This window comes from Oncorhynchus mykiss, chromosome 8 (genome assembly GCF_057628025.1).
Source record: "Oncorhynchus mykiss isolate SJ-2025 chromosome 8, ASM5762802v1, whole genome shotgun sequence".
Taxonomy (NCBI): Eukaryota; Metazoa; Chordata; class Actinopteri; order Salmoniformes; family Salmonidae; genus Oncorhynchus; species Oncorhynchus mykiss.
This window is the reverse complement of record NC_143029.1, coordinates 32,490,571-32,507,717: the sequence shown is the minus strand read 5'-3', so window position 1 is coordinate 32,507,717 and position 17,147 is coordinate 32,490,571. Positions and strand designations below refer to the sequence as shown.

General features: G+C 44.2%; 1 protein-coding gene across 2 annotated transcripts in view; it reads right to left on the bottom strand.

Annotated features, from left to right (window-relative positions):
* Positions 1–17,147, bottom strand: part of LOC110529794 (leucine-rich repeat and fibronectin type-III domain-containing protein 2) — a 153,059-nt gene that overhangs the window by 125,636 nt on the left and 10,276 nt on the right. The window lies entirely within an intron of this gene.

The window sequence follows — 17,147 nt, the reverse complement described above, 5'->3', positions numbered from 1 at the left end:
CCTAAGGATGCGATGCTAACGGGTCGAGTGTAACGGTTTTCTATATGTGAAGGAGAGTCGGACCAAAATGCAGCGTGTAGATTGCGATCCATGTTTATTCAACAAACGAAACACGAATCTAAATACAAACACTACAAAACAATAAACGTAACGAAAACCGAAACAGCCTATACTAGTGTAAACTAACACAGAATAAGGACATCAAGACACTAAGGACAATCACCCACGACAAACTCAAAGAATATGGCTGCCTAAATATGGTTCCCAATCAGAGACAACGATAAACACCTGCCTCTGATTGAGAACCACTTCAGACAGCCATAGACTTAGCTAGAACACCCCACTAGCTACAATCCCCATACATACACACCACATACAAAAACCCATGCCACACCCTGGCCTGACCAAATAAATAAAGATAAACACAAAATACTTCGACCAGGGTGTGACAGAACCCCCCCCCCCTAAGGTGCGGACTCCCGAACGCACCTCAAAACAATAGGGAGGGTCCGGGTGGGCGTCTGTCCATGGTGGCGGCTCCGGCGCGGGACGTGGACCCCACTCAATCAATGTCTTAGTCCCTTCTCCTCGCGTCCTTGGATAGTCCACCCTCGCCGCCGACCATGGCCTAGTAGTCCTCAGCCAGAACCCCACTGGACTGAGGAGCAGATCGGGACTGAGGCAGCTCGGGACTGAGGGGAAGCTCAGGAGTGAGAGGAAGCTCAGGAGTGAGAGGAAGCTCAGGAGTGAGAGGAAGCTAAGGCAGGTTGATGAATCTACCAGATCCTGGCTGGCTGGTGGTTTCGGCAGATCCTAGCTGACTGGCAGATCCTGGCTGACTGGCAGATCTGGCAGATCCTGGTTGACTGGCAGATCTGGAAGAGTCTGGCTGACTGGCAGATCTGGAAGAGTCTGGTTCACTGGCAGATCTGGAAGAGTCTGGCTGACTGGCAGATCTGGAAGAGTCTGGCTGACTGGCAGATCTGGAAGAGTCTGGTTGACTGGCAGATCTGGAAGAGTCTGGTCGACTGGCAGATCTGGAAGAGTCTGGTCGACTGGCAGATCTGGAAGAGTCTGGTCGACTGGCAGCTCTGGCTGCTCCATGCTGACTGGCTGCCCCATGCTGACTGGCAGCTCTGGCTGCTCCATGCTGACTGGCTGCTCCATGCTGACTGGCGGCCCTGGCTGCTCCATGCTGACTGGCGGCCCTGGCTGCTCCATGCTGACTGGCGGCCCTGGCTGCTCCATGCTGACTGGCGGCCCTGGCTGCTCCATGCTGACTGGCGGCCCTGGCTGCTCCATGCTGACTGGCGGCCCTGGCTGCTCCATGCTGACTGGCAGCTCTGGCGGCTCCTTGCAGACTGGCAGCTCTGGCGGCTCCTTGCAGACTGGCAGCTCTGGCGGCTCCTTGCAGACTGGCAGCTCTGGCGGCTCCTTGCAGACTGGCAGCTCTGGCGGCTCCTTGCAGACTGGCAGCTCTGGCGGCTCCTTGCAGACTGGCAGCTCTGGCGGCTCCCTGCAGACTGGCAGCTCTGGCGGCTCCTGGCAGCTCTGGCGGCTCCTTGCAGACTGGCAGCTCCTTGCAGACTGGCAGCTCTATGCAGACTGGCAGCTCTATTGCAGACTGGCAGCTCTGGCGGCTCCCTGCAGACTGGCAGCTCTGGCGGCTCCTGGCAGCTCTGGCGGCTCCTTGCAGACTGGCAGCTCCTTGCAGACTGGCAGCTCTATGCAGACTGGCAGCTCCTTGCAGACTGGCAGCTCCTTGCAGACTGGCAGCTCCTTGCAGACTGGCAGTTCCGAACAGGCGGGTGACTCTGGCAGCGCTGTAGAGGCGGAAAGCTCTGACAGCGCTAAACAGGCGGGAGACTCCGACAGCGCTGAAGAGGAGGAAGGCTCTGGCAGCGCTGGACAGGCGAGGCGCACTGTAGGCCTGATGCGTGGTGCTGGCACTGGTGGTACTGGGCCGAGGACACTCACAGGAAGCCTGGTGCGGGGAGCTGCTACCGGAGGGCTGGGGTGTGGAGGTGGTACTGGAAAAACCGGACCGTGCAGGCGCACTGGAGCTCTTGAGCACCGAGCCTGCCCAACCTTACCTGGTTGAATGCTCACGGTCGCCCTGCCAGTGCGGCGAGGTGGAATAGCCCGCACTGGGCTATGCAGGCGAACCGGAGACACCGAGCTCAAGGCTGGTGCCATGTAAGCCGGCCCAAGGAGACGCACTGGGGACCAGCTGCGTAGAGCCGGCTTCATGGCATTAGGCTCGACGCTCAATCTAGCCCGGCCGACACGCGGAGCTGGAATAGACACCGTGCGCACCACTGCATAACACGGTGCCTGTCCGGTCTCTCTAGCCCCCCCGGTAAGCACAGGGAGTTTGCGCAGGTCTCCTACCTGGCGTAGCCATACTCCCTGTTAGCCCCCCCCCCAATAAATTTTTGGGGCTGCCTCTCGGGCTTCCTTGCCAGCCGTGTTCCCTCATATCGCCGGCTCCTCTCTCCTGCTGCCTCTGCTCTCCTAAGTGCCTCCACCTGTTCCCATGGGAGGCGATCTCTTCCAGCCAGTATCTCCTCCCAAGTGTAACAGCCCTTGCCATCCAAAACGTCCTCCCATGTCCATTCCTCTTTACGCTGCTGTTGCTGCCTGTTGACACGCTGCTTGGTCCGTTGGTGGTGGGTGATTCTGTAATGGTTTTCTATATGTGAAGGAGAGTCGGACCAAAATGCAGCGTGTAGATTGCGATCCATGTTTATTCAACAAACGAAACACGAATCTAAATACAAACACTACAATACAATAAACATAACGAAAACCGAAACAGCCTATACTAGTGTAAACTAACACAGAATAAGGACATCAAGACCCTAAGGACAATCACCCACGACAAACTCAAAGAATATGGCTGCCTAAATATGGTTCCCAATCAGAGACAACGATAAACACCTGCCTCTGATTGAGAACCACTTCAGACAGCCATAGACTTAGCTAGAACACCCCACTAGCTACAATCCCTATACATACACACCACATACAAAAACCCATGCCACACCCTGGCCTGACCAAATAAATAAAGATAAACACAAAATACTTCGACCAGGGTGTGACATCGAGGCGATCTGTTCTGCACTGCCTTGCTATTAACTGGTCTCAAAGCTAGCCCGGTTCCCGATCTGTCTGTGCTGTTTCCAAACTCAAAAGACAGCACAAACAGATCTGGGACCAGGCTATCTCCAAATTAAAGTAGGATGGTTTAAAATACCATTATCTATGTTATCTATGTAAGGATGCATATGGAAATACTGACTTTGCATTAGGCAGAACCCAGCACTTGTCAGTTGGTAAAAACATGATACAGACGTAATCCCTATCGTAGTCTACAAAAAATAAAACATTACCCGATACCTCCAAAAACACAAGCCAATGTAATATTTCCTATCAGCTATGAAATACATTAAGTCAAATCTGTCCACTGATGAAAATACGATCAAATAAAGTGCTTTTCAGAAAACAAGCTCTTTGACATTATTTACTGACAACTACAGCCCAGATATTAGGGATATAAAATGTGCTAATATTTGAGTATCAAAAGTCTGATCTGGCATTTGTCCTGACATGGGCATTCTGACCTAGGTCAATCCTAAGGAGGCCAGTTGCCAACGCTGGGCCAAAATTGCGCCGGATGGCGGACTGGCAGACTAACTGATTGCCTGGGGGGAAATGGGGCTAATCCGTGGGCGAGACCTTAGCTGGCTTACTTCAAAGGAAAAATTTAACATTTTATGTGTCTAATAGCTGGACTAGTAATGTGGTTCCACAGTACAAGCACAGCCAGAGGCAAGGCCCGAGTAGGGAACGAACTGTGGTCTCCGCTTCACTAAACAACTGATATTTAGAGCAACCAAAAGGTCAGATTCTGCCATCATGCCATGCCAATCAAGAGGCCTTGCCTAAATTACTGCAGTGAGGCAGTTAGGACTCAGTTATTAAGTAGGCGGTACTGTATCATGCAAATATTAATTATACGATTTTCCAAACTGTGTCGATAACACAAAAAGGGGTGGTACCAGGCAAAAAAAACGGTGTACCTTGAAGATAAACAAACACTGTGTCACGCCCTGACCATAGAGAGCCCTTGTTTCTCTATGGTGTAGTAGGTCAGGGCGTGACTAGGGGGTGTTCTAGTTTATAATTTCTATGTTGTGTTCTAGTTTATATTTTCTATGTTGGTGTTTTGTATGATTCCCAATTAGAGGCAGCTGGTAATCGTTGTCTCTATTTGGGGATCATATTTAAGTAGCTATTTTTCCCACCTGTGTTTGTGGGATATTGTTTTGTTTGTGCATGTGCACCACGTTTAGTTGTTCGTTTATTGTTAAATTTTGTTTTGTTTAAGTTTCTCTTTGAATTAAATTTGTGGAACTCAACATCCGCTGCGCCTTGGTCCCGTTCTTATGACAGCCGTGACACTCTGAGTGTACACATATATGCACACACACACACACACACACACACACACACACACACACACACACACACACACACACACACACACACACACACACACACACACACACGTTTGTTTCACTATCCTTGCGGGGACCAAACAATTGATTCCCATTTAAAATCCTATTTTCCCTAACCCTAAACCTTAATCCTAACCTTATCCCCAAACTCCTAACATTGACTCCTAACCCTAACTCTAACCCTAACCCCTAAGTGTAAATTTATTTTTTTCCTTGTGGGGACCAGTGACATTTCCTCACTTGTCCCAATTTTCCTTGTTTTACTATCTTTCTGGGGACTTCTGGTTCCCAAAAGGATAGTATAACCTAAAACACACAAACAGAGACACAAAACACAAAATGACACAAAATGTGGGCCATGAAAAGCAACCAGGTGTTTCTTCTTCACAGCCGTATGTAGGTTGAATTCTCCACTATCAGCTTCACTTCAAAGCTCTTTTTTTGTGTGCTGCGCTGGTCCTCTGGGCTCTTCCGTCCTCTTTTCAGGCTCGCCTGGCATGAACGGCTATGCAGTGAACGGGATATCAATTACACATTGAAGCTGTGTGAGAAAATTGCCATAAAAACGTAATGCCCTGGATAGAGTTGTCCTCGACAAAAGCCTGCTAATTAAGGATGCTAAGTATTGAACATTTCAATGATATTAGCGCTGAATTGTTGATATAGTAAACAATTGTATCCATTGGGGAGATTAAGAGAAAACATTATCATGACCTATTTATTTTATACAATCATGCTTCTTCATGAGCCAAATTCAGTAACAAGGTTGAATGAGATGATCCTTGATGTCTTTGAGAGAGGAAATAGTGCCATTCATTGCCTGAATAATTTAATGAAGTTAACACAACATGCTAGCACTTGAGCAGGGGGAACCAAAAGTTTTGAAGCCACTCATCCCTTATACAATGGCTGAGGACAACGTGCAAAGAACAAAGTCATGCGGGGGCCACATGGAGAGAGAACAGGGTGAATTATATACATGTGGAGAGGAGACAGAACTCTCTAAAGGCAGCTAAGCATTCCTGACAGGTGAACAATGTCAGGAGAAAACAATGGGAGGTTCGCCAACATGGTGACAACAATGATCCTGAGCGTTTATCTCTGCCAAGGCCTGCCTGATACTACCCTAAGGGGAGGGGAGGACATATTTCAGCTACTCCCTAAGGAGATAACCACTTTACAAACCGCTCGAGTTACCAGGCAGCTAGGATAAATAAGGGCCAATGTAGTTGCCAAGAAGGCAGAGTTGCATTGCTGTTTGAGGGCGTTATCTTTACACAGCCCTAATAGAACTAATTCATACATCACAACGGTTATGTTTGAGTGTGCTTGTGTATTTGTGTGTGTCCGTGCGTGCGTGTGTGTGTTTTTAAGAGTGTATCCGCGACCTTTAGAAATCCAATAATTGCCAAACAACATTTCTTGCCACATGGCTCCCCGATATAAAAGCTTTATGTAAGAAGAGAGTGCTATCGAAGAAGGGGAGTCATTTCAAAACAAACCCAATCTTGACCTTTCGGGCAGTCATTTTCTGCTATAATATAGGGTGTTATATAGAGAGTTATCAAAGACAAGACGGAAGCTATATTCTGCAGGAGACCCATGCTGAGTTCCAGTGGTTTTAGCATCAGCAGCAGAACCATGCAGCAATCCAATCCAGCAATCCTGCTGTTCTCCCTCCCACTACACACTCCCAAAGCTGTTATACTTGATCCTCTGGGACACAGCTGTGTGTGTGTGTGTGTGTGTGTGTGTGTGTGTGTGTGTGTGTGTGTGTGTGTGTGTGTGTGTGTGTGTGTGTGTGTGTGTGTGTGTGTGTGTGTGTGTGTGCGCGTGAATGTAATTTACAGTACTTTGACTTTTTGTTCAACTGTATACAGTATTAGTAACAAGACCAATACTGAGCTCCCTGTCCTTGTCAACAAGTTAATCCACGTTCTCCAACCATCAAATTTCAAAGTGTATTTGTTGCTCCTGCTGCTCTGCATCATTCCATTTCTCTACATTTTGAAGTTAAGGGTTAAGTTTAGGCACTCATTCCAAATGGTTATGGTTAGGATTAAGTTTGGGATAGGGTTAAAAACCACCCCAAAGAAAGCCAATGCCACTACAGGGATCGAACACGTAACCTTCTGATCCAGAGTCATGGGATTCCCCATCCAACCTGATCAACAAAGCCCTAGCAAAACCCAAGTCTACTTTATCGTAATAGAGCTCACTGTTGCCCCTAGTGGCCGGTTTTGAAGGTATTTCGACATCAATCTTGAACAACCTGGCTGGTACTATTAGGAAATCACTGTCTAAGATATGGGCATTATTGTGAAAATAACAAACTTTCCCTTTTCCCCTGCATTAGGCTACTGTAGTAGCCAACATGTTTTATCATCTCTATGAGAGGGAGGGAGAGAGAGAGAGAGAGCGATGAAGAGAAAGAGAGGAAGAAAGAGGTGAGTGTTCACGTCAAGAGAGAAAGATAAAGAGAGAGTGTTCAGAGAGCGTTCATGTGGAGGCGTTGTCCCCTTAAGCGTCTCCTTTCACATTCAGATCACACTCACTCAGCATGCAGTGAGCATGCCGAGGTGTTGCAGTGAGCAAGGAAATGAGCAGGGCCGATGTGAGCCTCTAATTGGCTCAAGGGCCATGGCGCAGCGTGTGGCAGAAAGCGGGTCAGCTGTGGCACACTGACATGGACACAGTACCCCCCTCAGATAGGGCCCTGTGTTAATGAAAGCCTCTTGCGCAATGCCGGGTAACACTCCTCTCTTTCTTCCCCCATTTCATGGTTCTTGCTCATTCCCCAGCTCTCACTCGCTGCAGCCTACATTCTTTCTCTCGTCTATCATTTTTCTTTCTCTCCTCTGTCACTGTTTTTTCATCATCTCACTCTCTCCTTGTTTCTTTCTCATCATACGTTGCTCAATGATTCATGAGTAAGGCCCTCTCTCATTCTGTATCACTTTGTCGCCCTCAGTACCTCCTCTTTATCTCACTCTGCACCTCCCTTTCTCAATCTTTCTGCTCCTTCTTGTTTGCTCTCTTTGCAGTGTCTTTTTCTCCTCTCTTCTCTCTTCTCTTGCTCTTTCTCTGTGTTTGGCTGTCCCTCTGTCTATTCCATATCTTCCCCTCTTTAAGCCTTTGGTTCCTTCTCTCTGTCTATTTTTGCAATGGCGTCTAAAAATGAGTAGGGCCATTGAGTGGCTAAGGTCTGGCCCTCATTGCAAAATGAATCTTTAGAAAATTACACAAAGGCCAACTGGAGCTCGCCGTAAATCTGTGGCTTAGAGTGTTTCATTTCAGGGCCACAGTGGGGAAGAGCTGACACAGGGCTTCTTCTCTGGTGGCTGAGAGAGACACACAGCTCAATTTATCTATTTTTATGTCTTTACCCCCGTTAGCCATCTTAGTATCCCACAGGAGCTAACAAGTGAGACAAATGCATCAGGTTACACTTCTGATAGGCAAAACATTAAAGATGGAATACTTAAAGATGGAATCCAATGCCAGTGAAACTGCCAAGTCCGTTTGTGATATTCCAACAGCAAAGACGCTACTTCAAATAATGAACACTGTTTAATTATCATTGCCCATCATTGCACACGCCATAGAACAGCAGAGTATGTACTACGTTTAAACATTTTTTTTTTTAACCTTGATGCTGAAGTTCCACTCCACCGTTGAATAAACAAAACAAAAACAACAACAAATGCGCCTAAGGCGGCCAGTGGCTCCGTTTCTCCTAATGCGGATCTCAACTTTAATGGTGAAACTGCAACATCCATTTACGATATGACAACAATAAAGAAGATACTGGAAACAACGCACACTGTTTTGTCTGTGGGACATAATTTCATATGCGATAGAACAGCAGAATCTGAAGAGTTTATTTCCAAAATGCTGTTTCCACCATTTTTTTTACATTTGTGTTTTTTTGTCAGAGATTATTGGTTATGTGTGTGTAAACTATTTGTGAACAAATTTGTTTACATCCCTGTTAGTGAGCATTTCTCCTTAGCCAAGATAATCCAGCCACCTGACAGGTGTGGCATAGTAAGAAGCAGATAAAACAGCATGATAATTACACAAGTGCACCTTGTGCTGGATACAGTAAAGGGCCACTCTATAATGTGCTGTTTAGTCACACAACACAATGCCACAGCTGTCTCAAGTTTGAGGGAGCATGCAATTGGTATGCTGACTGCAGGAATTTCCACCATCATTTCTCTACCATAAGCTGCCTCCAACGTTGTTTTAGAGAGTTTGGCAGTATGTCCAACCGGGAATCACAACCGTAAACCATTTGTGAGGAAAACTAATTCTGATTGGTTGGGCCTGTCTCTCCAGTGGGTGGGCCTTGCTCCCAAGTGAGTAGGCCTATGTCCTCCCAGGCCCGCCCATGGCTGCGCCCCTGTCCAGTCATGTGAAATCCATATATTAGGGCCTAATGAATTTATTTCAATTGACTGATTGTCTTATATGAACTGTAACTCAGTAAAATTGTTTAAATTGTTGCATGTTGCATTTTTATTCTTGTTCAAGATATATACAGTGCCCTCCATATTATTGGAACTATACTCTAAAAGTTTAGATTTGAAATCAAACAATGGCTATGCGTTTACAGTGCTTTAATTTGAGGGTAAACCGTTTAGAAATTACAACACTTTTCGCACATAGTCCCCCCATTTTAGGGGAGCATAAGTATTGGCACATCTTCACTTATATGCGTATTAAAGTAGTAAAAAGATTGCTAACCTCACACCTTACATAAGTATTCAGACTTCTTGCACATTAATTTGTTGAAGCATCTTACAGCCTTACAGCAGGGATTACAGCCTGGAGTCTTCTTGGGTATGACGCTACAAGCTTGGCACATCTATATTTGGGGAGTTTCTCCCATTCTTCTCTGCAGAGCCTCTCAAGCTCTGTAAGATTGGATGGGGAGAGTCGCTGCAGAGCAATTTTCAGGTCTCTCCAGATATGATCGATCGGGTTCAAGTACGGTCTCTGGCTGGGCCATACAAGGACATTCAGAGACTTGTCCGAAAGCCACACCTGCGTTGTCTTGGCTGTGTGCTTAGGGTCATTGTCCTGTTGGAAGGTGAACCTTCGCCCCAAATCTGAGGTCCTGAGCGTTTTGGAGCAGGTTTTAATCAAGGATGTTTCTGTACTTTTCTCCATTCATCTTTCCCTCAATCCTGACTAGTCTCCCAGTTCCTGTCTCTGAAGAAAATCATGCCACTGAAAAACATCCCCACAACATGATGCTGCCACCACCAAGCTTCACCATAGGAATGGAGCAGGGTTTCCTCCAGGCGTGTCGCTTGGCATTCAGGCCAAAGAGTTGGTCTGAGAGTCCTTTAGGTGACTTTTGGCAAACTCCAAGTAGGCTGTCATGTGCCTTTTTACTGAGGAGTGGCTTCTTCTGGCCACTCTACTGTAAAGGCCTGATTGGTGGAGTGCTGCAGAGATGGTTGTCCTTCTGGAAGGTTCTCCTATCTCCACAGAGGAACTCTGTCTGAGTGACCATTGGGTTCATGGTCACCTCCCTGACCAAGGCCCTTCTCCCCCGATTGCTCAGTTTGGCCAAACTTCTTCCATTTAAGAATGATGGAGGCCACTGTGTTCTTGGAGACCATCAATGTCAAATCAATTAAATATACCACAGGTGGACTCAAATCAAGTTGTAGAAACATGTCAAGGATGATCAATGGAAACAGGATGCACCTGAGCTCAATTTCGAGTCTCATAGCAAACTGTATGAATACTTATGGAAAAAAGGTATTTCTGTTTTTTATTTTTATTACCTTTGCAAATATGTAAAAAAACAAACAATGTTTTTGCTTTTTCATTATTGGGTATTGTGTGTAGATTGATGAGAAATGTTTAATTTAATAAATTTTAGAATAAGGTTGTAACGTCACAAAATGTGGAAAAAGTCAAGGGGTCTGACTACTTTCCAAATGCACTGTAATTGACAGAGTGAAACAAAGGAAGCCTGTACAGAATACAAATTTTCCAAAACATGCATCCTGTTTTTAACTGGGCACTAAAGTAATACTGCAAAACATTTGGCAAAGAAATTTACTTTTTGTCCTTCATACAAAGTGTTATGTTTGGGGCAAATCCAATACAACACATTACTCAGTACTACTCTCCATATTTTCAAGCATAGTGGTGGTTGCGTCATGTTATGGGTGTGCTTGTAATTGCTAAGGTCTGGAGAGTTTTTCGGGATAAGAAATAAAACGAAATGGAGCTAAGCACAGGCAAAATCCTAGACGAAACTTGGTTCAGTCTGCTTTCCACCAGACACCGGGAGATTTTTTTTTTTAATTCTCCAAAAATCTTTTTTTGCTTTGTCGTTATGGGTTACCATTAATTTCTATTGTGGACAAAATAATCCGAAACACAACCAAACAAAGCAAAGCAAATGCATCCAACAAGTTTGTAGGCAAACACTTGGTGTAATCATTGTATGCTAGGAATATGGGACCAAATAGTAAACTTTTGACTACTTGAATACTTGTGAAGACTTACTCATTCTACATTGTAGAATAATAGTGAAGATATAAAAACTATGAAAGAACACATCTAGAATCATGTACAACCCAAAAAAGTGTTAAACAAACCAAAATATATTTTAGATTCTTCAAAGTAGCCAACCTTTGCCTTGATGACAGCTTTGCACACTGTTGGCATTCTCTCAATCAGCTTCATTAGGAATGCAATAACAACAGTCTTGAAGGAGTTCCCACATACAGGTTTACTGAGCAATCGTTGGCTTCTTTTCCTTCACACTGCAGTCCAACTCATCTTAAACCACCTCAATTGGGTTGAGGTCATTTGATTGTAGAGGCCAGGTCATCTGATGCAGCACTCCATCACTCTTGGTCTTGGTCAAATAGCCTTTACATAGCCTGCAGGTGTGTTTTGGGACATTGTCCTGCTGAAAAACAAATGATAGTCGCACTAAGTGAAATCCAGATGGGCTGGCATATTGCTGCAGAATTCTGTGTTAGCCATGCTGGTTAAGTGTGCCTAGAAATCTAAATTAAACACTGACAATGTCACCAGCAACGCACCCCCACACAATCACACCTCCTCCTCCATGCTTCACAGTGGGAACCACAGATGTGGAAATCATCTGTTCACCTACTCTGCATCTCACAAAGACTCAGAATCTTTCTTGGCCCAAGCAAGTCTCTTCTTCTTATTTGTGTCTTTAGTAGTGGTTTCTTTGCAGCAATTTGACCATGAAGGCCTGATTCACGCAGTCTCCTCTGAACAGTTGATGTTGAGATGTGTCTGTTACTTGAACTCTGTGAAGAATTTATTTGGGCTGCAATTTCTGAGGCTGGTGATGAACTTATTCTCTGCAGCAGAGGTAACTCTGGGTCTTCCTTTCCTATGGTGGTCCTCATGAGAGCTAGTTTCATCACAGCACTTGATGGTTTTAGCGACTGCACTTGAAGAAACTTTCAAAGTTCTTGATATGTTCCGCATTGACTGACCTTCATGTCTTAAAGTCATGATGGTCTGTAATTTCTCTTTGCTTATTTAAGATGTTCCTGCCATAATATGGAGTTGGTCTTTTACCAAATAGAGCTATCTTCTGTATACCATCCCTACCTTGTCACAACACAACTGATTGGCTCAAATGAATTTAGAAGGAATGAAATTCCACAAATTAACTTTTAACAAGACCCACCTGTTAATTGAAATGCATTCCAGGTGACTAACTCATGAAGCTGGTTGAGAGAAGGCCAAGAGTGTGCAAAGATGTCATCATGGCAAAGGGTGGCTACTAGGAAGAATATAAAATATATCTTGATTTGTTGAACACTGGTTACTACCTGATTCCATATTATGTGTTATTTCAAAGTTTTGATGTCTTCACTATTATTCTACAATGTAGAACATAATAAAAAATAAAGAAAAACCCCTGAATGAATGGATGTGTCCAAACATTTGACTGGTACTCTATGTAACGTAGTTATTTCAATATTTCATTCTTAAATACATTTGCAACATTTTCTACACACACGTTTTCACTTTGTCATTATGAGGTATTGTGTGTAGATGACTGAGCGAAGACCATCTATACAGGCTGTTACACAACAAAATTGTGGAATAAGTCAAGTGGTACAGTATGAATACTTTCTGAAGAAACTGTATATGAAAATACATGTCCTTGATGTTTACTGATCATGGCAAGCATGCAGTTACTTGCTGAATAACTCTGATGATAGAGGTAAATGTGGAATAATCAGAAATGTTTAGTTCTGAATATGTTCTTCAAAAGGTGATGATATTAAAGCCGAATAGTTCTGATATTTATTTACCATTCCCTTGCCAACGACACATGGTTGTCAATGGTCTTAGCGGAGCTGGGGGACTCCTCACCCCCCCCCCCCAAGCAGCCAAATCTTTGACGTTTTACTGATAATGATAACTGATATCATAAATGTATTATTTGTACGTTTCTTTATAACAAATTTCGTCTTTTGTTACATTTGAGTCTGTAAAACCCAGCAGTACAACTAATTTCTCTAATTTCTTTAATCATAATAAGAGAACATGTAGGCAGCAGTTTACTCAACATTAACTTCTAGTAAGTATGCACCGTGTGCCTAAATCTCTCAAATGTTCCAAGCTATTGCAGACATGGACAGACATAATTCAATAGAACAGATAACAATTGAAAAGCACCAACAATACGTTAGCCTCTAAATCATTTCTGGGATTGTTTGACCTCAGTTTTCCGGAGACACCCAGTGCCTTCGATGCAGCGAAGTTATTGATATAGCTAGGTGTGTAAACGATGTGATGGAATGCATGCTGCTCGAAGAAATCAGCACTATAGGAGCACTGGAGGACTCTGCTTCACAGAGCAAGGGGCGGGGGGGGGGGGGGGGGGGGGGGGGGATGATATCTTAATCAATTACCGAAACAGGAAATGCATGCAGCAAGGACTGAATCATACAGCCGCACATTTCCACTTGACAAAACAACTAAATACTGTTCAGTATACAATTCTGCTGGGGCAGGTTTCTAACTCTCTAAGTGCTGACCTGTCAGTTGCGGGATTGGGTTGTCCATAGAAGAGAGGGATCAGGGAATCATGAATAAATATATAAATAAGGAGTGGATTTGGCTTTGGCCACAGTTTGTCTATGCACAGACAGGTTTGAGACAAAGGAATTATGACATTTTGTCCCACAATTGAGCTTTGATTGGCTGCAGACATAACCCACTGGGCACACCACATCATTTAACTGTGGAACTTTGGGTAATATTTGGTTGAGACATTGATCAATAAGATTTCAACCTTTATTCACCCACCCCAAAAAAAGACAGCCAGAAGTTTGTTGAATTCCCAATGTGTTATTGCTATGCTTTCAACCGTCTAAAGCACAACCAAATTTCAATGGAAAAACACTGTCAGATTTTTGGTTTTAGTTGTCATCTAAATGTCTCATCACTTCGCTTACAAACAATTTAAAGCACAAAAATTTTCAAACGGGAACGCAATGTCAGATATTTTGTATTTACACAACAACTTAATGTTTTAAAACTGTGCTTCATGTAATAGCCCCACCAAATGACCTCAATTGAAGTTGATATTCCATTAAAAGTACATAGTGCAAGTGATCAATGTTGTTTAAGATTCTGCACAGGTTATTAGAGGAATTGTGAAGATCTCCACATGCCTGTGACCTTTGCATGCTATCTTGAACATGCATGCTTTCTATGATTACATAAGAAGACATTTAGTAAAAGTAATCTCAAAATGTGGCTATGGATGTGTGTTATTCATTTTAAGGCTGAATAAATACTGTTACATAAGTTTGTAAGATCGCCTTAACTTTAAGGCTATTAACTATATTTCGAAAGTAATATTGAATTGTTTTTGGTTGAAAACAAAACAATCCTGTAGTTTAGCATCTGCTTTATCTGACCAATTTTTTATTGATCTAGTCACTGGTGCTCCCTGCTTTAATTGTTGCTTGTAAGCAGGAATCAGGAGGATATAATTATGGTCTGATTGCCAAATGGAGGGTGAGGATGACGTTTGCATGAGGTAGTCATTCAAAAATCATGTTAAACTCTTTTATTGTAGAGACTCAGAGCTACAAAATGGTATATCATTCACTGCATTTGAGTAACAATGGGAAAGTAATTCTGCTTTTAAAGTTGATCAACTTGTAAACTCACTTTTGAGAAAATGGCCTTTGAATGTTTTAGTATCTAGTGAGGAGATCTTCTTTGTCTACACCCATTCAGCATCGTTCACACCCTTTTAAGCTTTAGCCCCACCAATCTCGTTTCACTCTCGGAGCGTACAGTTGACGCTCTGGCTGATGATTGGATAACATGAAAACAGCCTAACCAGCTCTGCTGGCAACAATTTCATTATGCTTTTTTGCAGACGTTTACTTACTAACGAGCTCAAGTAGACAGAAGCCTTCTATATGGCAGACCAATCCGAACTCATCTCTCGACTGCCACCTGAACCCTCGCCAGAAGGCTTATTACTTCCACCTCTGGATGACTCAGAGGTCACATGACCTCCTGCTCGACACTGAGGAACAAACCAAACATGCCTGGTCCCAAATCGGTTTCTGTTGCCAAATAGTGATGATAACCATAGGATTTGGCAAGATCTGGAACCAGGCTAAACCAAACACATCGTCCTGTGTATAATTCACCTCCATGCCTTTGTTTGAATACCCCTCTCCACCCATACATGTTTCTGTACACTGGGTGATGGAGTGGGCTGGCAGGCATGACCTTCTAATCCCAGTTTTAGGGATGCTACTGGTCCAAGGACAGAATAAATGGCTGATGATGAGACATTGTAGTGGCTGTAATGACAAATTAGACTTGCTGCTGTCTTGTCCAACATGACGAATAAGGCAGTTAGGAAGACCAGGCTAGGCCTATATAGTTGAGTGCAGTGCCTGTCTGTGCTGTGCAGGGGATACTTCATCTCTTGAGCCTTTTAGTCTAATGCCTTTTCTGCTCTGACTGACATTCAGGCTAGCAGCCTCCACTGGCAAGCACAACAGTAAGGACACTCTGACCATTCATGACACAGCACCAAACAACACTCAACCCAGAGATGAGAGTGAACACATCCTAGCAACAGCATACAGTGCCTTCAGAGAGAATTCAGACAGATTGACTTTTTCTAAAATTTGTTATGTTATAGCCTTATTCTAAAACGTATTAAATAGTTTTTTCTCTCATCAATCGACACACAATAATGACAAAGCAAAAATGGGTTTTAGAACTTGTTGCTAAAAAATAAAAATAAATAAAAACTAAAATATCACATTTACATACTGTAAGTATTCAAACCCTTTACTCAGTACTTTGTTGAAGCACCTTTGGCAGGTCTTCTTGGGTAAGACACTACAAGCTTGGCACACCTGTATTTGTAGAGTTTCTCCCATTCTTCTCTGCAGATCCTCTCAAGCTCTGCCAAGTTGGATTGGGAGCGTTGCTGAACAGCTATTTTCAGGTCTCTCCAGAGATGTTCGATCGGGTTCAAGTCCGGGCTCTGGCTGGGCCACTCAAGGACATTCAGAGACTTGCCCTGAAGCCAATTCTACATTGTCTTGGCTGTCTGCTTAGGGTCGTTGTACTGTTGGAAGGGAAACCTTTGCCTCAGTCTGAGGTCCTGAGAGCTCTGGAGCAGGTTTTCATCAAGGATCTCTCTGCACTTTGCTCCGTTCATCTTGTCCTCGATCCTGACTTGTCTCCCAGTCGCTGCTGCTGAAAATCATCCCCACAGCATGATGCTGCCACCACCATGCTTGACCATAGGGATGGTGCCAGGTTTCATCCAGAGATAATCTTATTTCTCATGGTCTGAGAGTCTTTAGGTGCCTTTTGGAAAACTACAAGCAGGCTGTCATGTGCCTTTTACTGAGAAGTGGCTTCCGTCTGGCTACTCTACCACAAGGGCCCGATTGGCCCGAGTGCGGCATAGATGGTTGTCCTTCTGGAAGGTTCTCCCATATCCACAGAGGATCTCCAGAGCTTTGTCAGAGTGGCCATCGGGTTCTTGGTCACCTCCCTGACTAAGGCCCTTCTCCCCCAATCGCTCAGTTTGGCTGGGTGGCCAGCTCCGAGTCTTGGTGGTTCCAAACGTGGTTCCAAACATCTTCAATTTATGATAGAGGCAACTGTGTTCTTGGGCTCTTCAATGCTGCAGAAATGGTTTGATACCCTTCGCCAGATCTGTGCCTTGACACAATCTTGTCTCTGAGATCTACGGACAATTCCTTTAGCCTCAGGGCTTGGATTTTGCTCTGACATGCACATGTGCCTTTCCAAATCATGTCCAATCAATTGAATTGTAGAAACATCTCGAGGATGATCAATGGAGACAGGATGCACCTGAGCTCAATTTCAAGTCTCATATCATAAATAAGGTATTTTAGTTTTTTATTTTTATGACATTTTCCCAAAAGTTTTAAAACCTGTTTTCACTTCATCACTGTGGGGTATTGCATGTAGATTCCTGAGGATTTGTATTTATTTCATCTATTTTAGAATAAGGCTGTAATGTAACAAAATGTGGAAAAAGTAATGGCGTCTGAATACTTCCCGAAGGCATTGTAT